Here is a 21,790-nt window from a genome sequence, read left to right as displayed (position 1 = left end):
CCAGAAATTTCGGAAATGGTCGGTGCTTACTCAGTGGAATGAGTGTGCCCTGGCTGCAAATTTCAGAAAAGGTCTTTCTGAGGCCATTAAGAATGTCATGGTGGGGTTCCCTACGCCTGCAGGTCTGAACGAGTCAATGACTCTGGCCATTCAGATTGATCGGCGTTTGCGGGAGCGCAAACCTGCGCACTATTTGGCGGTGTCTTCTGAACAGACACCTGAGTCTATGCAATGTGATAGAATTCTGACCAGAAGTGAACGGCAAAATTATAGACGGCAAAATGGGTTGTGCTTTTACTGTGGTGACTCAGCTCATGTTATCTCAGCATGCTCTAAGCGCAAAAAAAAGGTTGATAAATCTGTCACCATTGGTACTTTACAGCCTAAGTTCATTTTGTCTGTTACCCTGATTTGTTCCTTGTCATCTTACCCGGTTATGGCTTTTGTAGATTCAGGTGCTGCCCTGAGTCTGATGGACTTGTCATTTGCCAGGCGCTGTGGTTTTGTTTTGGAGCCTTTAAAATTCCCTATTCCACTAAGGGGAATTGATGCTATGCCATTGGCTACGAATAAACCTCAGTACTGGACACAAGTGACCATGTGCATGACTCCTGTTCATCAGGAGGTGATTCGCTTTCTCGTGCTGCATAATTTACATGATGTTGTCGTGTTGGGTCTGCCATGGTGGCAGACTCATAATCCAGTCCTGGATTGGAAAGCAATGTCTGTGTTAAGTTGGGGTTGTCAGGGAATTCATGGCGACGCTCCTGTGGTGTCAATTGCTTCATCCACTCCTTCTGAAGTCCCTGCGTTTTTGTCAGACTACCAGGATGTATTTGATGAGCCCAAACTCAGTTCTCTACCTCCTCATAGGGATTGTGATTGTGCTATAAATTTGATTCCTGGTAGTAAGTTTCCTAAGGGACGACTTTTCAATTTGTCAGTGCCGGAGCAAGCTGCCATGCGGAGTTATATAAAGGAGTCTTTGGAGAAAGGACTTATTCGCCCCTCCTCCTCCCCTCTTGGTGTGGGGTTCTTTTTTGTGGCTAAGAAGGATGGTTCTCTGAGACCTTGTATTGATTATCGACTTCTAAATAAAATCACGGTCAAATTTCAGTATCCTTTGCCATTGTTATCTGATCTGTTTGCTCGCATTAAGGGGTCTAGTTGGTTCACCAAGATAGATCTTCGTGGTGCGTATAACCTTGTGCGTATTAAGCAGGGTGATGAATGGAAAACTGCATTTAATACGCCCGAAGGCCATTTTGAGTACTTGGTGATGCCTTTTGGACTTTCTAACGCTCCTTCTGTCTTTCAGTCTTTTATGCACGACATCTTCCGCGAATATCTGGATAAATTTATGATTGTGTATCTGGATGATATTCTGTTTTTTTCTGATGATTGGGAGTCCCATGTGAAGCAGGTCAGGATGGTGTTTCAGGTCCTGCGTGCCAATGCTTTATTTGTGAAGGGCTCAAAATGTCTTTTTGGAGTCCAGAAGGTTTCTTTTTTGGGTTTCATTTTTTCTCCTTCTACTATTGAGATGGACCCAGTCAAGGTTCAGGCTATTCATGACTGGACGCAGCCTACATCTGTTAAGAGTCTTCAGAAGTTCTTGGGTTTTGCTAATTTTTACCGTCGCTTCATCGCTAATTTTTCTGGTGTTGTAAAGCCTTTGACGGATTTGACCAAGAAAGGTTCTGATGTTACTAACTGGTCTCCTGCGGCTGTGGAGGCCTTTCGGGAGCTGAAGCGCCGGTTTTCTTCGGCTCCGGTCTTATGTCAGCCAGATGTCTCTCTTCCTTTCCAGGTCGAGGTTGATGCTTCCGAGATTGGAGCGGGGGCTGTTTTGTCGCAGAGAAGCGCCGATGGCTCTATGATGAAGCCATGTGCTTTCTTTTCAAGAAAGTTTTCGCCTGCCGAGCGGAATTATGATGTCGGTAATCGGGAGTTGTTGGCTATGAAGTGGGCATTTGAGGAGTGGCGACATTGGCTCGAGGGAGCTAAGCATCGTGTGGTGGTCTTGACTGATCACAAGAATCTGATTTATCTCGAGTCGGCCAAGCGGCTGAATCCTAGACAGGCTCGTTGGTCGTTGTTTTTCTCTCGTTTTGATTTCATGGTCTTGTACCTGCCTGGTTCGAAGAATGTAAAGGCTGATGCTCTTTCTAGGAGTTTTGTGCCTGACTCTCCTGGAGATTCAGAGCCGGCTGGTATTCTCAGAGAAGGGGTGATTTTGTCTGCCATCTCCCCAGATTTGCGACGAGTGCTGCAGGAGTTTCAGGCGGATAGACCTGACCGTTGTCCACCGGAGAGACTGTTTGTCCCGGATAGATGGACCAGCGAGTTATTTCCGAGGTTCATTCTTCGGTGTTGGCGGGCCATCCTGGAATATTTGGTACCAGAGATTTGGTGGCCAGGTCCTTTTGGTGGCCTTCCTTGTCGCGGGATGTGCGTTCCTTTGTGCAGTCTTGTGGAATTTGTGCTCGGGCTAAGCCTTGCTGTTCTCGTGCCAGTGGTTTGCTGTTACCTTTGCCTGTCCCGAAGAGGCCTTGGACGCACATTTCCATGGATTTTATTTCGGATCTCCCTGTCTCTCAGAGAATGTCTGTCATCTGGGTGGTGTGTGATCGTTTTTCTAAGATGGTCCATTTGGTGCCCTTGCCTAAGTTGCCTTCCTCTTCCGAGTTGGTTCCGCTGTTTTTTCAAAATGTGGTTCGTTTGCATGGGATCCCTGAAAATATTGTTTCCGACAGAGGATCCCAGTTTGTGTCTAGATTTTGGCGGACCTTTTGCGCTAAGATGGGCATTGATTTGTCTTTTTCGTCGGCCTTCCATCCTCAGACGAATGGCCAAACCGAACAAACTAATCAGACCTTGGAAACCTATTTGAGATGTTTTGTTTCTGCTGATCAGGACGACTGGGTGACTTTCGGGCTAGTTCTGCTACTTTGGTTTCTCCTTTTTTTTGTAATTCGGGGTTTCATCCTCGTTTTTCCTCAGGTCAGGTGGAGCCTTCTGACTGTCCTGGAGTGGATGTTGTGGTGGATAGGTTGCATCAGATTTGGAATCATGTTGTGGACAATTTGAAGCTGTCACAAGAGAAGGCTCAGCGCTTTGCCAACCGCCGTCGCTGTGTGGGTCCCCGACTTTGCGTTGGGGACTTGGTGTGGTTGTCTTTTCGCTTTGTTCCTATGAAGGTCTCCTCTCCTAAGTTCAAGCCTCGGTTTATCGGTCCTTATAAGATTTTGGAAGTCCTTAACCCTGTGTCATTTCGTTTGGACCTCCCAGCATCGTTTGCTATTCATAATGTGTTTCATCGGTCGTTGTTGCGGAGGTATGTGGTGCCTGTGGGTCCTCCGGTTGAGCCTCCTGCCCCTGTGCTGGTTGAGGGAGAATTGGAATACGTGGTGGAGAAGATCTTGGATTCTCGTATTTCTAGACGGAGGCTTCAGTATTTGGTTAAATGGAAGGGCTATGGTCAGGAGGATAATTCCTGGGTTGTCGCCTCTGATGTTCATGCGGCCGATTTGGTTCATGCCTTCCATGTGGCTCACCCTGATCGCCCTGGGGGTTTAGATGAGGGTTCGGTGACCCCTCCTCAAGGGGGGGGTACTGTTGTGAACTCTGTTTTCAGGCTCTCTCTTGTGGTCACAGGTGGTATTGTGTGACTTTTGTTTTGGGCTCCCCCTGGTGGCTTTGTTTGTTATCTTGCGGGTCTGTGGCTATCAGCTGCCTCGTTATTCACTTGGGAGTTTCCTATTTAGCTCTGTTTCACTTCCACTTGTTGCCGGCTGTCAATGTACTCAGTGCTATTCTGATTACTCCTGATGATCTTCGGTTTCAGTCTCTTCAGGAGAAGCTAAGTTCTGTTTAATTATTTTTTGCTCATCAGTCTGCAATATGATTTCTGTGTATGATGAGTTTAGTCCAACTTGCTAATATGTGATTTCTTCTGCTGGTTTGCTCTGGGGTACAGAGTTGCTTCCCCCGCACCGTTAGTTGGTGCGGGGGCTCGAGCGATCTCTGCGTGGATATTTTGAATAGGGTTTTAAATTGACCGCACAGTTCCCTTTCTATTTTCTGCTTTCTAGTGTTAGCGGGCCTCATTTGCTAAATCTAATTTCATCTCTGCGTTTGTGCTTTCCCCTTAACTCACCGTTAATATTTGTGGGGGGCTATTCTATATCTTTGGGGGCATTTCACTGAGGCAAGTGAGGACTTTCGTTCCCTCTAGGAATAGTCAGTTTCTCAGGCCGTGAAGAGACGTCTAGGATTTTCAGGTAACGTTCCCCGGCTGCCTATAGTTGTTTGCGGATAGGATCAGGTTGCAGTCAATTCAGTTACCACTTCCCCAGAGTTTGTAGTCGGTTTAGTTACTTAGCTAGTCCTACTTGCGATCCTTGCCACTAGGATCATAACAGTCCTTGTTATTCATCGCGCCTTGCACCACCCACCATCACCTTTAATTGGACGCCCCTTAGCAGGGCCACGGACCGGGTCTAGCCACCGTGACATACCCAGAACCGAGACCGAGAGACCCGGTACCGGGTACCCCATTGCCCTGCGTCTGGGGGCGCTCCACAACCCCACACCATTACTGACCCACTGCCAAACCGGTCATGCTAAAGGATGTTGCAGGCAGCAGATCACTCTCCACGGCATCTCCAGACTCTGTCACATCTGTCACATGTGCTCAGTGTGAACCTGCTTTCATCTGTGAAGAGCACAGGGCACCAGTGGCGAATTTGCCAATCCAGGTGTTCTGTGGCAAATGCCAAGCATCCTGCATGGTGTTGGACTGTGAGCACAACCGCCATCTGTGGACGTTGGGCACTCAGACCATCCTCATGGAGTCGGTTTCTAACCATTTGTGCAAACACATGCACATTTGTAGCCTGCTGGAGGTAATTTTGCAGGTCTCTGGCAGTTCTCCTCCTGTTCCTCCTTGCACAAAGGCTAAGGTAGATTTCCTGCTGCTGGGTTGTTGCCCTCCAACGGCCCCCTCCACATCTCCTGGTGTACAGACCTGTCTCCTGGTAGCACCTCCAGCCTCTGGACACTATGCTGACAGACACAGCAAACCTTCTTGCCACAGCTCGCATTGATGTGCCATCCTGGATGAGCTGCACGACCTGAGCCACTTGTGTAGGTTGTAGAGTCCATCTCATGCTGCCACGAGTGTGAAAGCACAACCAACATTCAAAAGTGACCAAAACATCAGCCAGAAAGCATTGGTACTGAGATGTGGTCTGTGGTCCCCACCTGCAGAACCTCTCCTTTATTGAGGGTGTCTTGATCATTGCCAATAATTTCCATCTGTTGTCTATTTCATTTGCACAACAGCATGTGAAATTGATTGTCAAACAGTGTTGCTTCCTAAGTGGACAATTTGATTTCACAGAAGTTTGATTTATTTGGAGTTATATTCTGTTCTTTAACCCCTTCCCGACATGTGACGGAATAGTACGTCACATGTCGGGACCCCCGCTTTGATGTGCGCTCCGGCGATGAGCGCACATCAAAGTCGCGACATGTCAGCTGTTTTTTACAGCTGACATGTGCGCGCAATAGCGGCGGGTGAAATCGCGATCACCCGCCGCTATTAACTAGTTAAATGCCGCTGTCAAACTCAGACAGCGGCATTTAACTACCGCATCCGGCCGTGCGGCCGGATATGAGCGCATCGCCGACCCCCGTCACATGATCGGAGGTCGGCGATGCTTGCACATTGTAACCATAGAGGTCCTGGAGACCTCTATGGTTACTGATCGCCGGTGGCTGTGAGCGCCCCCCTGTGGTCGGCGCTCACAGCACACCTGCATTTTAGCTACATAACAGCGATCTGATGATCGCTGTTATGTAGCAGAGCCGATCGGGCTGTGCCTGCTTCTAGCCTCCCATGGAGGCTATAGAAGCATGGTAAAAGTTAAAAAAAAAAGTAAAAAAAAATGTGAAAAAAATAAAAAAAATATAAAAGTTTAAATCACCCCCCTTTCGCCCCAATCAAAATAAATCAATAAAAAAAAAACCCAACCTACACATATTTGGTATCGCCGCGTTCAGAATCGCCCGATCTATCAATAAAAAAAAAGCATTAACCTGATCGCTAAACGGCGTAATGAAAAAAAAAATCGAAACGCCAGATTTACGTTTTTTTGGTCGCCACGACATTGCATTAAAATGCAATAACGGGCGATCAAAAGAATGTATCTGCACCAAAATGCTATCATTAAAAATGCCAGCTCGGCACGCAAAAAATAAGCCCTCACCCGACCCCAGTTCACGAAAAATGGAGACGCTACGGGTATCGGAAAATGGCGCAATTTTATTTATTTATTTTTTTGCAAAGTTTGGAATTTTTTTTCACCACTTAGGTAAAAAAGAACCTAGTCATGTTAGGTGTCTATGAACTCGTACTGACCTGGAGAATCATAATGGCAGGTCAGTTTTAGCATTTAGTGAACCTAGCAAAATAGGCAAGCAAAAAACAAGTGTGGGATTGCACTTTTTTTGCAATTTCACTGCACTTGGAATTTTTTTCCCGTTTTCTAGTACACGACATGGTAAAACCAATGATGTCGTTCAAAAGTACAACTCGTCCCGCAAAAAATAAGCCCTCACATGGCCAAATTGACAGAAAAATAAAAAAGTTATGGCTCTGGGAAGGAGGGGAGCGAAAAACGAAAACGGAAAAACGGAAAAAGCTCCGGGGGTGAAGGGGTTAAGTGTTCCCTTTATTTTTTTGAGTAGTGTATATACTTTATTGACACATACAAAAAAAATATAAAAAAATAAGGAAACACTAGGCCAAATACTAAATACTTTAGTAGCAGTACTATTGCTACTTGTGCCCTACATTGGAGGAACACTGTATTTCGTTAACACACCATTTGTAATATTTCTTCTTTGGCATTATTATGTGAATACCTGGGCATTTTTTCTGCTAGTACATGAGCAAACAAAGTGCTCAAAAACATAGTATACTGCCATATTCCTATAACATACTAGTGTTCAAAGGAATACTGATATAATGACCACATAATTATCCTTTTTTATTTAAAAATCTTAATAAACATTTAGTACAAATACCGTAAAATTAAAATAATGTTTCAATCTAGTAAAACCCATCCTTGACCTCAAGCCCAGACCAGAGGACAAAAAAAAAAACATAATAGAATTGTACCTTTAATAGATGCATATTTCTATAAGAATGATAGTCATATACAATCATTAGCCATGCACCAGGCAAATTGATTTGAGAAGGCTACCTCTCCCATACGACACTCCTCACAAAGGCCCTATCTATAAGCATCTACATGGGGACAACTAAAGGCTTATTTAGAACGTGTCTTAATATGCTGATGCGCTATCAGAACAAAAAAAAAGTACTTAATATTTACACTATTTAATTTAATTTTTTAATTTTTTTATATACACTCACCGGCCACTTTATTAGGTACACCATGCTAGTAACGGGTTGGACCCCTTTTGCCTTCAGAACTGCCTCAATTCTTCGTGGCATAGATTCAACAAGGTGCTGGAAGCATTCCTCAGAGATTTTGGTCCATATTGACATGATGGCATCACACAGTTGCCGCAGATTTGTCGGCTGCACATCCCAAAGATGCTCCATACAAGGCAGGATGGATCCATGCTTTCATGTTGTTTACGCCAAATTCTGACCCTACCATCCGAATGTCGCAGCAGAAATCGAGACTCATCAGACCAAGCAACGTTTTTCCAATCTTCTATTGTCCAATTTCGATGAGCTTGTGCAAATTGTAGCCTCAGTTTCCTGTTCTTAGCTGAAAGGAGTGGTACCCGGTGTGGTCTTCTGCTGCTGTAGCCCATCTGCCTCAAAGTTCGACGCACTGTGCGTTCAGAGATGCTCTTAGGCCTACCTTGGTTGTAACGGGTGGCGATTTGAGTCACTGTTGCCTTTCTATCAGCTCGAACCAGTCTGCCCATTCTCCTCTGACCTCTGGCATCAACAAGGCATTTCCGCCCACAGAACTGCCGCTCACTGGATTTTTTTTCTTTTTCGGGCCATTCTCTGTAAACCCTAGAGATGGTTGTGCGTGAAAATCCCAGTAGATCAGCAGTTTCTGAAATACTCAGACCAGCCCTTCTGGCACCAACAACCATGCCACGTTCAAAGGCACTCAAATCACCTTTCTTCCCCATACTGATGCTCGGTTTGAACTGCAGGAGATTGTCTTGACCATGTCTACATGCCTAAATGCACTGAGTTGCCGCCATGTGATTGGCTGATTAGAAATTAAGTGTTAACAAGAAGTTGGACAGGTGTACCTAATAAAGTGGCCAGTGAGTGTATTTTGTTAATTAATTATTCACCCACACAAATATACTAAGGTTTTGTTCTTTTACCACCTTTTATGGGACCTTATGGTCAACAGTGTGATAACATTTTCCAAAAATATAGAATGTTCAAAATAGAAATAGCAAAATTTGGCAGCACACAGTATGCTCCAGAACATTGATAAGGAACATCTTGAAGAACTACCTGACAGCAACTACACAAACAACTATAACTTACAGAAATGTGATAAGGTGGCCCGCTTACCCCTCACCCCCTCATATCATTATATTCGAGTCCAATGAGACTTTATGAAATGGACATAAATCCTGTCTATTGCATTACTGCATCATTGTGTCTTAAATCAAGTCAATATATTATCTTTTCCCTTTTTTCCGTTCACATTGGAATAATGTTTTGTTTTAGGACTCCGTGTTTGTTTTCCCTGATTGTACCTTTTCATTATCACAAATCCTCTTAGACACTCTAAGACATAGTTTATTGTTTTAACAGATTTTGCAAGCATTAAGCAATTATATTTTGCACTTTCATCATTTTCAAGCATTGAAAATTTACAGGCCAGAACAAAACATATGATATCACGTTGTTCTGGAACAGCTCTACTGCGCAGTGTTCAGCGCCAGATAAGTATGAAATAAAACAGCAATCATCAGGACGAACAGACCAAAAAGATAATTGCAAAGCTTAATATCTAATACCTACATTGCCACATCAGGCCAACAATACATGACATTTCCTCTAAAAAAGAACTGATATGACCTTATTGTCAAAATGTCCTCTTTGGTCAAAAAAGGTACAGATTGCTAGAAAGAAGATTTTACATCAAATATTGGTGACTGCTATATGTCTTGCTGTTCTTTAACCCCTCAGGAGGGCCATGCGTAGAAATCATGGGGCCCCAAAGCAAAAGTCCTAATTGCATCCCACAAAAAAGTAATATACGATAGCCCTCCAAACAATATAATGGCCGCCACATAACCCTCCAAATAGTATAATGGCCCCCACATAGCCCACCAAACAGTATAATGACCTCCATATAGTCTTCCGAATAGTAAAATGACCCCTACATAGCCTTCCAAATAGTATAATGGCTCCCACATAACCCTCCAAATAGTATAATGGCCCTCACATAGCCCTCCAAATAGTATAATGGCCCCCACATAAACCTCCAAATAGTATAATGACCCCCACATAGCCCTCCAAATAGTATAATGGCCACCACATAGGCCTCCAATTAGTCTAATATCACCCACATAGCCCTCCAAATAGTATAATGGCCACCACATAACAATCCAAATAGTCTAATAACCCCCAAATAGCCCTCTAAACAGTATAATGGCCCCCATATAACCTTTCAAATAGTATGATGGCCCCCACAGAGCTCTCCAAACAGTATAATGTTCCTTGCAATGTACTAATTGATGTAAAAGAAAAATATTTACCTTTGCTTATTCTGAGAGGTATGGGAAATAGTTATGCTCCAAAACATGGGAATTCCAAAAATTATTTTCTGGTTAAAACAATCCTCACATCACTGCACACTAAGGATTCTTTGGTGCAAGGAGCAGCAGGTGCATGACCGCAAGTATGTGATTTTCATACATGCGGTCACGTGCCGACTAAATGTGAGCAACCTCACTTAATGCAAGTTATTTGAGTGAGGCCGGACACAGTCTAGTCAGAATGTTGCCAGAAGTATGCATATAACTTATTTGCGGTCACATGACTGCCCGATTCTAGCACCAAAGAATCCTTACAGTGCGCAGTGCATGTGAGGAGAGGAAGTGAGTAGTGATGAGCGACTATGCTCGTTACTCGAGTTTCTCTGAGCATGCTCTGGTGATCTCCAAGTATTTTGTTGTACTCGGAGATTTAGTTTATGTCGACGCAGCAGGATTTGTGGCTGCTAGACAGCTTGAATACATGTGGGGATTGCCTGTTTGTTAGGGAATCACCACATATATTCAAGCTGTCTAGCAGCCACAAATCATGCAGCTGTGTCAACATAAACTAAATCTCCGAGCACAACAAAATACTCGGAGACCACTTGAGCATGCTCGGAAAAACTCGATTAACGAGCATACTCATACTCACTCATCACTAGAAGTGAGCGTCCAGCTCTCTCTTATTCTTGATTACTTGCATGTCCAAAGGTGAGGACATTGACTCCATTGCCGATTGTGCCCAGGGCTTGTGTGCTGTAACAACTTCAGGAGTGCTGTGGTATGAAAAGCTACTTACACTGCGGTCCACGCTGTCTTTCTGATCCAATAATACAAATACCATACATGTTAAGGTTAGAAAAGACACTTACACTGCTGTCCACCCTGTCTTTCTGATCTAATACTGCAGATACCAGGGGTTCTGAAGTAAGAAGAGGCTGCTCACACTGCTGTTTGCTCTGTCATTCTGAATGACAAAGCATGGTATAGTTTATCTTGAGCGCACAGCAGTGGAGTTTCCTACTGCACATGATCACAGACATTTGTTCTAACATTCTAGAATCCTTAGTGTAACAGGATGGCGACAATTTTAATTTTATGTTAATTACCTCCCTAGTCAAAATTATTATGTATTCAATAATCTATTTGCAATACCATTTTCTTTAGTTATTTTTTTTCTATTCCTAGAGATTCCTTTTAAGGTTCTATCATTTCAGGAATCACTCGTAAATGTTGCAGAACACAGAACACTGTGGAGATTAATAATAATCACCTGTCCCACAACCTGAGCCCCTTGCCCCAACACAGAATGAACCTGAAGGAAAAGGATATCACGAGAAGTTAGGACTTAATCAAAAAAGCTGGAATGAGCTGCAGGATGACCATGCAAGGGGATTTTGATGGTGGAACAAGTAAGCGATATGGTATTATTTTTTTCCACCTCTTTCACAGCCCTCTGCAAATCATTAAAATGTCATTTCAACAAAGCAAATTAGAAAAAATTCAGGAGAATCTATATTTTTTGAAAAATTCAAGGCATAATTGTAGCGCCGGAGTGCACTGGCCTTCATTTCCTCCTGCTGCTGCATTTTCCCGAGGTCTGGGCATGCCTGGCAGATCCACGGAGACTGCTCTTCGGGCAGACTGCGTAAAGAGGCAGCATGCACTGTCCTAAAGTTTCCACAGCCAATACCTGCAAAACATTATTTAAGGCACTTCTACCCATTGGGAGGTGCCAGAGCAACGTGTTCCATCTGCTTGTTTGCACACTTGCTAGTTGTCAGGTCCCTTTCTGTATACCACCCGTACCTGCCCGCACATGCCATGCCTTCCTGTATACCAGCCTACCCCTGCCTTTACCTGCCTGTTGATTTCTGTATACCAGCTACCCGCCATACCTGCCCGCACCTGCCATGCCTTCGTGTACACCAGCCGTGCCTGCTCGTACCAGCCATGTTCACCTGTATACTAGCCTTGTCTGCCAGCATCTGTCTCTGCCTGATGTGCCATCCATTCCTGGCCATTCTAGCTTCCAACCCTTTTGGTGGTCAGCTGCTGTGTGTCCGAGGTCTGTCCTGGAGAAGCTACTAGCGTCCGAATGAATGGAAGTCCAACCACACCACCAGCGGCTCTAGCGAAGCATCAGGTGTTCACCTAGTGATGCCCCTCCAGGCTCTTCTCAGTCCACGGCACAGTGGTTCCACTACCACATGCGTTATAATAATTCACTCATTTTTATTTGTTTCTCTCATCTCTAAACCTAAACCTTTTTCTTATTGTCACCAAAGTAGTAAGGAAAGTACATGGAAACTAAGAATGGAAGAACTGAATGACGTTTAAACATGGAGTCAGATCAAGAAAAAAAAAGTGTATCACAAATGGAAAAAAGATTCATTCTGCACTAAGACGATCAGAAGTTCTAGCTCTACAGTTCTAATTTTTACCAAATGGTCTGGCAGGTAGACAGTAATTTATTTCAAAGTATCAGTTTTAATGCAATGTTTATTTAGCTTTCTTGTTCACTCAGTTTCTACAGGAAGTAATATTATTGTGTTGAATTTTATAGTTGTGTTTGTTAATTTTGCAAGTGCGTTAACTTTTCCATGATACTCAAGGTCTGTGGACCATTATTCTTTCTAAGCACTATTTGCAGTATGTGATTAATTAAGGATTACTTTTATAAATTGAGGAATTGCATCTGATTCTAGGCTTAGGATATTCGATTATTTTTACCTTTTACCAGATTAATTATTAGGCTGTACTTCCTTTACTTTTACGTTTATCCTTTCTGCTTTATATACTCAATTTAATGTGTATACTAATATTTGTATCAGTAATGTAAGATAAATAAACAAGAGGCGCAGAATTAGAATGCAGTGAAAATTAATGTTATAATTTAGTGATGCATTCCACTGATTGAAAAAAAGTTTAATTTGGGGTATGGGATATAAAAAGTACATTGCAAGCAACTAAGGATGGCTTCACATTGACGTTCTGAATTCCATTATTCTGTATTAGGAACAGAATAATAGAATATGGTCTCTCAAGCTCCTCACATACTCAGCCTAGTTATGGGGTCAGAATATTATAAGTTTGCCATCACTCTATGTGACTGCAGACTTGTGAATCCTCCCATCGCTCGCACTCCACTCTGTGAGGATTCTCTGGTAGTGGCATCGAGAGTGGCTGGCGCATGTTTGCAAGTATATGATTTGCATACTTCTGGCCACATTCCGACAAGACTTGTCTGGCCTCACTCAATACATTTGCCTTGAGCCCATCTAGTTGGCATGTGATCGCATGTATGCAAATTACGTACTTGCAATCACGCACCAGTCTGATCCCTGCACTGAAGAATCCTTACAGCATGCATAGAGCGACTGCAGACTTGTGGTCCAAGGCCCGACAACCCCTTTAACTGAGCAGTAAGCGGCACTACGGATATGATAGTTGCTCATCATCCCCCTCACAATGAGAATAAAATACACAGGTAACCAATACAGTTATTCTAGTTAACCTTGCAGGCAGACTGGAGTAAGACCCTAGATCAGTCCTACTGCTTTAGGAGTCTGGGAAGTTCTGGAGAAGGCTGGACGGTGAAGGAACCAGAACAATAGACATTTTTCCTATTTGTGATCCTGCATACCATTAAGAAACCAAAAGATAAGATCCAGTCCTTATTATGAGTAGGTGGGTGAATGCAGGAGAATCAGTATCTATGGGACCCAGAAATAAACATCAAGAAGTCAAAGGCTATGCTCATATGCAAAACTTAATAGCAAAGCCACAAAAAGAGGACTAAAAATCCTCCAAAAACTGAAGAATTAATACAGCAGAAAAGGGGTAGCAGGGCTTACCTGCCCAGGTCTTCAAACAAATGCACTATCAGGATACAGCAAACCTATGTAGTAAAGATGGCGGCAACGCAGGTGCAAAATACTGATAAAACAACCACTCACTGTTACGGATCTGCAACACAGGACTAAGGTAGAAGGGGGAAAACTGACCCTGCACTATGACTAGGCTGAAACCCTACGATGAAGTGGGTGACCCATTCCTTGCGAATAGACCCACCGACGATCCTAGGTTAATCTCAAGCGAAGACCTATAGATAAGGGGAAGGGGTTCCCTAAAAGAACTAAGGACTGGGTACAAAAACGGGTCACCTCATAATAGAAAACACAGAGAAGGCTGCAGAAACCAATAGAAAACAGAAACTAAGGCTAGCAGAACCAGAGCTACCATCACTGCACAAATAACACCCACAGAAGACAAAGCAAAGCACCAAGCTAGAGCTCAAGCAGATTAACACTGTTGTCCAGCAAGAACTGGGAGGCTGATGCTGGTTAATTAAGAGTGATACAAACACCTGACCAAAGACAAACCCAGCACCAGAGGAAAAAGACCAGCAGCCAGCACTCCACAAGAAAATGGCGGATAGTCACAAACTAAACAGATTCTAACAGTACCTTCCCTTTAACGAGGATCCCCGGATCCTCTAGGCCAGGCCTTATTCGGAAATCTCCTGCGAAAAGCCTTAATTAACCTTGAGGCTGAGACATCCACAGCTTTCACCCAGGAATTGTCCTCGGGACCGAAACCCTTCCAGGACACAAGATACTGTAACCCTCCTCTATGCCACCTAGAATCAAGAATGCGTGAAATATCAAACTCGCAGTCCTCATCAATTGGAGGAGCAGACGGCATAGCCACCTTATCTGGCGTGTCAACCTTCTTCAGCAAAGATACATGAAGAACTGAATTAATTTTCCAGGACGAAGGAATGTCTAATCTCATTGCTGCCATGTTGACAATGTGAACCACTTTGAAAGGTCCTACAAACTTCGGCCCCAACTTTTTTGAAGGGCTCTTCAAACGCAGATTCCTAGAGGACAACCAAACCATGTCTCCAACAACAAACCTCGCCTCCCTTCTTCTCTTGTCAAAATATTTCTTAGACCTCCTATTAGCCTGTTTAAGATTATGGCGCACACTGGTCCAAACCCTTTCCAAATTTCCAGAAAAACTCTCCTCCTCAGGCAGGATTTTTCCCAGTACAACAAAAGAAAGGAGAACACCCAGCCGAAGAACACATATGATTACACTGGTCAACAGCATTTTTGGTGCCAAAGATATTTCATCGAATTTAGGGTATTTTGGGGGTGCTGATTCTGAATATGTCATCAGTTTTGCCAGATTGGCTCAAGTTTTTGAGATTTTTGGTATCTTATTTATAGCACTTGTTGGTAAATGCGACGCATCATCTCATTAATTTCTTTGGATTAGTACTTGAACTGAGCAGTTCTCAATATAGTTTTGTGTTAATTAGTGTTCTAAAAGTTTGTTCATAGCTTGATTTTTGCACTAACTTTATGTTGTTGTCTGTTTTCCAGTGAAAAGCATGAACTCATCAAGAAGAAGTTGTCTTAACGATCCAGACTCATTCTGTTACATTTGTGGTGAATACACACTGCCAAAACATAGAAGAAACATAACAGACTTCGTAAAAAAAGTGTATTTTGCCTATTTTGGGGTTATGCTTGGGGACCAAGACAAGTTTTGGGCACCACACATAGTGTGCAAAGCATGTATCGAATTATTACGAAAATGGAGCAAAGGACAAAGAAAAAGCTTCAAATTTGGTGTTCCAATGGTGTGGAGAGAGCCAAAAAATCATCATGATGACTGTTATTTCTGTGCAGTGCAAGTGCAAGGATTCAATAAGCATAAGAAACGAAAATGGGAGTAACATGGAATCTGCAAGAAGGCCTGTCCCTCATTGTGAAGATGTGCCTGTACCTGTGTTTACCATAAATAACAGTCATCATGATGATTTTTTGGCTCTCTCCACACCATTGGAACACCAAATTTGAAGCTTTTTCTTTGTCCTTTGCTCCATTTTCGTAATAATTCGATACATGCTTTGCACACTATGTGTGGTGCCCAAAACTTGTCTTGGTCCCCAAGCATAACCCCAAAATAGGCAAAATACACTTTTTTTACGAAGTCTGTTATGTTTCTTCTATGTTTTGGCAGTGTGTATTCACCACAAATGTAACAGAATGAGTCTGGATCGTTAAGACAACTTCTTCTTGATGAGTTCATGCTTTTCACTGGAAAACAGACAACAACATAAAGTTAGTGCAAAAATCAAGCTATGAACAAACTTTTAGAACACTAATTAACACAAAACTATATTGAGAACTGCTCAGTTCAAGTACTAATCCAAAGAAATTAATGAGATGATGCGTCGCATTTACCAACAAGTGCTATAAATAAGATACCAAAAATGTCAAAAACTTGAGCCAATCTGGCAAAACTGATAGCATATTCAGAATCAGCACCCCCAAAATACCCCAAATTCATTAAAATATTTTGGACACCAGAAAAAAAAATTTTTTTTGTTGACGTGTGTTATTGAGAGCAAACTCAGCTAATAGTAGATATTCTGACTACATCACCTGATTGTCAGCTACAAAACATCTCAAAAACTGCTCAACGTCCTGGTTCTTCCTCTCGGTCTGTCCATTGGAGTGCGGATGATAGCACGACGAAAATTACAAATTTACCTTAAGTCTGTCACAAAAGGCATGCCAAAAGCAAGCCACAAACTGTGGTCCCCTATCAGAGACAATGTCCGTGGGAACACCATGGAGTCTGACAATCTCTTTCACAAATGCCCTGGCAAGTGTCTTAGCGCAGGGTAATTTATTGAGCGGGACCAGATGACACATCTTACTAAACCGGTCCACTACAACCCAAATAACAGAAAAACCCTCAGAGGCCGGCAGGTCGGTGATAAAATCCATTGCAAGATGTGTCCATGGAGAACTAGGAACCTCTAACGGGCAAAGCAACCCTGCCGCAGGAGCATGAGAAGGCTTAGACCTAGCGCACACGGTACACTGACGCACCCACTTGACAATTTCTCTAAGCCACCCCGGCCACCAGAAAGTCCGACCGATCGAAATTCTTGTTTCTGCAATCCCTGGCTGACCCGCCAAACAAGACTCATGACATTCCATAAACAAAGCTCTCCTCAGGGCTTTAGGCACAAATAATTTCCCATACGGAGTGTTAGTTGGTGCTGCATCCTGGGCTTTAAGAATGCTATTTTCCAACTCAGAACCTAATGCTGCTCCCACCCCTCTCTGCAGAATAGATTCTTCCTTTTCAGTATTAACCGCTGGGGAGAAACTTCAAGTCAAAGCATGAGCTTTAACATTTTTTGTCCCAGGAATATATGTCACAGAGAAATGGAACTGGGCAAAAAACAGTGCCCACCTAGCTTGACGGGCATTCAAACTTTTAGCAGCATCCAGATAGATCAGGTTCTTATGATCGGTAAAGACTTGTATAGGATGTCTAGCGCCCTCCAAAAAATGTTGCCAATGCTCAAACGCAAGCTTAATAGCCAGCAGTTCTCGGTTCCCAACATCGTAGTTGAGCTCTGCCTTTGAAAAGTTCTTAGAAAAGAAAGCACAGGGATGCACCCCATCCTATCCCTCCTGGGACAGAACAGCCCCCATTCCTACTGATGAGGTGTCCACCTCTACCAGAAAGGGCTTAGTCTCATCTGTCTGGATCAAAACAGGAGCAGAGCTAAACCTCTCCTTGAGATGCTCAAAAGCCTTAACAGCCTCACGGGACCATTGGACAGTATTCAAACCCTTCTTAGTAAGATCAGTAAGGGGTTTTGCAATAACAGAAAAATTATTTCTGAATGTTCTATAATAATTAGCAAACCCCAAAAATCTCTGAATTGGCTTCAAGCATTCAGGTCTAGGCCAGTCCAATACCGCCGGAACCTTCATCGGGTACATCTCAAAACCATCACTGGAAAAAAAATACCCTAAAAAACTAATTTTCTGTACCGCAAACTCTCATTTGTCCAGGTTAGCAAAGAGTGTGTTTTCAATCAGAATCTGCAGAACCTCACGGACTCTCTGCCAATGCTACTCCAGATCAAAATATCATCCAAATAAACAATCACACTCCTACCGATCAATGCCCATCTAGTGGACTAACTATATGCTGCACTTTCCCTATCTAACAGTGTATGCATATGTACATAGCAGCATAATGACATAGCAATAAGTTAGATATAAATAACATGTGTACAAGTCATTAAGCAGGTCATATTAGAGGACACAACAGTTACTGTACCCCCTTACATGTGCACCAATTGAATAGCATTTACACTAGATGTGGACTGACAGAGCACAGTATTAATACCAAACTTTTGACTGACTTACCACAACATTTACAGTAGACTGTGCACCAATTGAACATACTGTACAATTTACACTAAGTGTGGACAGACCGAGCACAGTAATAACACTAGACTGAGGACTGACTGTCTGTATCATTTACACTAGTCTGTGGATTGGCTGACCACAACAATCACAATAGGTTATAGACCGGCTCATCCCAGAATTATACTAGATGTGGACTAATCAACCAAAGTATTTATATTGGACTGAGGTCCGACTGATTACAATATTAACAGTACTCTGTGAACTGACTGACCACAACATTTACAGTAGACTGTGTTCTGACTGGCTACAGCTTTGACAATAAAATGTGGATACATTGACCACAATCATTATCTCTGAGATAAGTACCATAATTTTGGACCCAGTGAGTTACACTTATTGTGTGTATAGCATGTAGCAGGAACATATTATCATATATTTGTCTTTTTATGGTTGCCGGAATCCCATTGACATGATGAAAGGTGAATTTTTTCTTTGTGGACTCCAAGAAGACAATTGAAAGAATCATATAAAAGGTAATTAATTTTCTATTAATTACTGATAATCGTTGGTCTAGTCTTGAGTTCTAGATCTGCGTAGGTGTAATAACACCTTCCTGGTACATGACAATACACCGTGTGTGGTTTTATTAAATGTATATCTTCTATACACAACTCCTAGTATAACACCACCATGTCTCAGGTACAGAGATAGGGAAACAATTTTTTCATTATCCTCTGTCTTCCAAATTGGGAATATCCTCTCATATTTCATAAAATACACTTGTATCAGCAGTGAAACAATCAATAAAGTGATTAAATTAGATTGACTACTGCATTCACACTAGTCTGCAGACTAACAGAACACAGCATTTACACTAGGTGTGGACTGACTATGCACAGTATTTATACAAGACTGTGGACTGACTGACCGCAACATTGACAATAGACTGTGACCCTTTCGACCATAGCATTTAGTGTGGACTGACCGAGCACAGTAATAACACCAGACTGTGGACTGACTGTCTGTATCATTTACACTACTCTGTGGACTGACTGACCACAACATTCACAATAATCAGCATCTCAAGCTACTTTTTATTGTTCCAGGAAAGAAGAAATCTATAGTCACATCAATAGTAGTTAGCTGAAAATGAATATAAACAGTAATATTCTGGTGGGGTTTCCTTGCTGGGGGACATAACCGTCTGCTTATCAACTAGCGAATAGTATGCATTTGTCATCAGCGTACTGCAAAGAGAAAAGAATGTATGAGCGGAAACCCAGTACATCTTATATTGTACATATATTAAAACATATAATTTGTATGTAAATTTGTATTTACAGATTAGACTGTGTGTTTCAGGAGACAAACTTAGACATAGTGATATGTAGGAAGCAATGATGGGATGTAATTGTTAAGGAGTCGAGAGAAAAGGTACGTGAAGACAATAAGTAACCTTGAATGGTTTGACAGTGACACTGAGGCTACTTGGGTAGGGGATTCTATGGTTTGCCATGCAAGAAATTAATTGTCACATCTGTCAGAGGCCACAGGCTCATAAAAGGCTACCTCAGGCAAGCCACTTCATCTGGCAGATTCCAGAAGAACCCTGATATTTAGTGATGTGCGAATATATTCGTTGCTCGGGTTTTCCCTAGCACGCGCGGGTGGTCTCCGAGTATTTGTGACTGCTCAGAGATTTAGTTTTTCTTGCCGCAGCTGCATAATTTGCGACTATTAGACAGCTTGATTACATGTGGGGATTCCCTAGCAACCAGGCAACCCCCACATGTACTCAGGCTGGTTGGCAGCTGTAAATCATGCAGCTGAAGCAAGGAAAACTAAATTTCTGAGCAGTCATAAATACTCGGAGACCACCCGAGCATGTATGCAGGGGACAGGATATGTCAACTGAATTAGCAAACGTAGATAAAGCAATAAATGAAATATCCAAAGGACAAAACTATTGAACTGCTGAACTTAGTTATCCACTGATGGAAAAGTAAAAAATTAACAAAGTGCACAGTGCAAAAAATATATTATGTTCATACCAATGTGGCTAATATAATACACTGCTCAAAAAATTAAAGGGAACACTTAAACAACAGAATATAAAAACTCCAAGTAAATTAAACTTCCGTGAAATCAAACTGTCCACTTAGGAAGCAACACTGACAATCAATTTCACATGCTGTTGTGCAAATGGAATGATGGAAATAATTGGCAATTATCAAGACGCACTCAATAAAGGAGTGGTTCTGCAGGTGGGGACCACAGACCACATCTCAGTACAAATGCTTTCTGGCTGATGTTTTGGTCACTTTTGAATGTTGCTTGTGCTTTCACACTTGTAGTAGCATGAGACGAACTCTACAACCCACACAAGTGGCTCAGGTAGTGCAGCTCATCCAGGATGGCACATCAATGCAAGCTGTGGCAAGAAGGATTGCTGTGTCTGTCAGCGTAGTGTCCAGAGGCTGGAGGCGCTACCGGGAGACATGCCAGTACACCAGGAGATGTGGAGGGGGCTGTAGGAGGGCAACAACCCAGCAGCAGGACTGCTACCCCAGCCTTTGTGCAAGGAGGAACAGGAGGAGCACTGCCAGAGCCCTGCAAAATGACCTCCAGCAGGCCACAAATGTGCATGTGTCTGCACAAATGGTTAGAAACCGACTCCATGAGGATGGTCTGAGTGCCCGACATCCACAGATGGGGGTTATGCTCACAGCCCAACATCGTGCAGGACGCTTGGCATTTGCCACGGAACACCAGGATTGGCAAATTCGCCACTAACACCCTGTGCTCTTCACAGATGAAAGCAGGTTCACACTGAGCACATGTGACAGATGTGACAGAGTCTGGAGACACCGTGGAGAGCGATCTGCTGCCTGCAACACCCTTCAGCATGACCAGTTTGGCAGTGGGTCAGTAATGGTGTGGGGTGGCATTTCTTTGGAGGGCCGCACTGCCCTCCATGTGCTCGCCAGAGGTAGCCTGACTGCCATTAGGTATCGAGATGAGATCATCAGACCCCTTGTGATACCATATGCTGGTGCGGTTGGTCCCTGGGTTCCTCCTAATGCAAGATAATGCCAGACCTCATGTGGCTGGAGTATGCCAGCAGTTCCTGCAAGATGAAGGCATTGAAGCTATGGACTGGCCCACCCATTCCCCAGACCTGAATCCTATTGAACACATCTGGGACATCATGTTTCGCACTGTCCACGAATGTCATGTTGCACCACAGACTGTCCAGGAGTTGGCGGATGCTTTAGTCCAGGTCTGGGAGGAGATCCCTCAGCAGACTATCTGCCGCCTCATCAGAAGCATGCCCAGGCATTGTAGGGAGGGCATACAGGCATGTGGAGGCCACACACACTACTGAGCATCATTTCCTTGTCTTGAGGCATTTCCACTGAAGTTGGATAAGCCTGTAACTTCATTTTCCACTTTTTGAGCATCATTCCAACTCCATACCTTCATAGGATATTAGTTGTGATTTACACTGATCATTTTAAGGTTTTATTGTTCTCAACACATTCCACTATGTAATGAATAAAGATTTACAACTGGAATATTTCATTCAGTGATATCTAGAATGTGGAATTTTAGTGTTCCCTTTATTTTTTTGAGCAGTGTATATTAAGTATATGAACAGACATAAGATATATGGCTTAGATATTAGATGGTCAGAAACATAAATCTATAATAGAAATTTGCATTAATCACCAATAAAAGTGCATAGTACA

The sequence above is a fragment of the Ranitomeya variabilis genome, chromosome 6, assembly GCF_051348905.1.
Source record: "Ranitomeya variabilis isolate aRanVar5 chromosome 6, aRanVar5.hap1, whole genome shotgun sequence".
Taxonomy (NCBI): Eukaryota; Metazoa; Chordata; class Amphibia; order Anura; family Dendrobatidae; genus Ranitomeya; species Ranitomeya variabilis.
Note: the sequence above shows the minus strand (reverse complement) of the source record.